Below are 1828 nucleotides of genomic sequence, written 5' to 3'. Positions count from 1 at the left end.
GGGTGAGAAAGACTGCATATGAACCCTAGGGAAGAGAATGAGATGTTTATATAGGGCAACAAGTCCCAAACATAGGGTATCCCAATCCAGACCAGACTCGCCGAGTCCACTTTCCAACTCGTCGAGTCGGTCACTTACTCTTCGACCCGGATCCCACTCGGACTTGTCGAGTTCCACCCTGGATTCGATGATTTGATCCCTTTGACAACGAGTTTTCCTTTCCTTTCTTGGTCTTTCTGATTATGGGTGTTACAACTCTCCCCCACTTAAACTAAACTTCATCCTCGAAGTTTCTCTACGCCCAATCGCCCTGCAATCTGCTTTCAACACTCTCCATGGTAGACCTAACATCCGTTAACTACCTTCGTTGGCCTTCCGCCCGGTCTTTCTGACTAACATTAATCCTTGCGGATAATATTCTCGGGTTAACCCTAACCCTGACCATCCTGGGAACACAACTTACTCAACTGACAAACCTTCTAGTAATCCCCGAGTACTTATGATGGACACCCTAGTGGTTCACCACCTTTTCCTTGTGCGTTTTCTGGCCTCCCCAAGACAACGTTCCATAACTAACTACTTCGTATGTCACTGTGAAGGTCCTATCCTTCACCAACTCCATTACTCCCGCAACTTCCAGTATGGGTCATTACCGCCAATATCCACTGGACACTTCTCGTTACTATAACTTAGTGCTGAGAACCCCTCCCAGGGAATGGTTCGGATAATCCTTCGAGTAAAATATTCATCCTTGCAACGGTTAGACTTAGACAAGAGCTGCGCAATAGGGTCAAACCCTTTCCTCTAAGATTATCCAACCTACTGTGATGTGCATAGCACCCCTCGATCAACTAACTGTATTCCACCATAGTCTGCTTACCATCACCGCCGCTGACTGAAAATTTATGTAGTCCCTTATCTGCCTTCCGGATGAACCGAGACCACCTTGGTCCTTACTGATCTATCAATATCTGGATTACCGGCTCCCACTGGTCTCTAGCCCCAACACAAACTTCTAGTCGCTCCCAGCGACTTCCGAGGAAAACTTAGGCTACCTAATATTGCCCCCTCTACTCTGCCACTCTATCGCTACAAGTCCTGGGATCCTCGATCCCCCTAACTCGACCTTAAGGTCCTCACCAGGTCCCACCTTTGCTACTGAAACTCATGGGCCTCACCCACGGGTCTCACCCAACTACACTACTAAGCAACCCTGCTCTCAGGTCTCACCTATACAGCTACTCTCATATGGGCCTCGCCCATGGGTCTCACCCAACTACATCCTGGAGCGGCCTCTCCTAAGGTTTCACCTCTCTAGGGCTATGCAGGAATGCTCCATACTATTCTCATACACTACCTATTCTTGATTCCTACCTGGATCACTAGGAGGTAAGGGCCTCGCCCCAACTCCGCTAACTAGGAGATACGGGCCTCCGCCCTCACTCCGCTAACTAAGCTGCTAGGGAATGCTACGGATTACCCGTAGTCTTACAACAACTTCCATACTCACTGACTTCTTGTGAATGCTATGGCTACCCCGTAGTCTTACAACACTTTCCACCTCTGACTACTGCTGGAGAAAGTTGCGGCTCTCCCGCCGCTCTACCATGCTCTACATGTTGTATCTGCCACTAAATACTAACACGAAAGCATCCCATGCTAAACGTTCTTAAGATCGTCATTCCAACTCTTTCAAGTCCTACAGGAGATTCTCCATCCTAAAATTCCAACTAGGTACTAACCATCTTGATTACATGAACTAACTGTTGGGAAGTCTCCCAAACTCCCAATGCTGAACTCCTCAACCCATCAATCGTTGTGCTACTTC

This window comes from Lactuca saligna, chromosome 6 (assembly GCF_052625555.1).
Source record: "Lactuca saligna cultivar CGN05327 chromosome 6, ASM5262555v1, whole genome shotgun sequence".
Lineage (NCBI taxonomy): Eukaryota > Viridiplantae > Streptophyta > Magnoliopsida > Asterales > Asteraceae > Lactuca > Lactuca saligna.
This window is presented reverse-complemented; position numbering follows the sequence as displayed.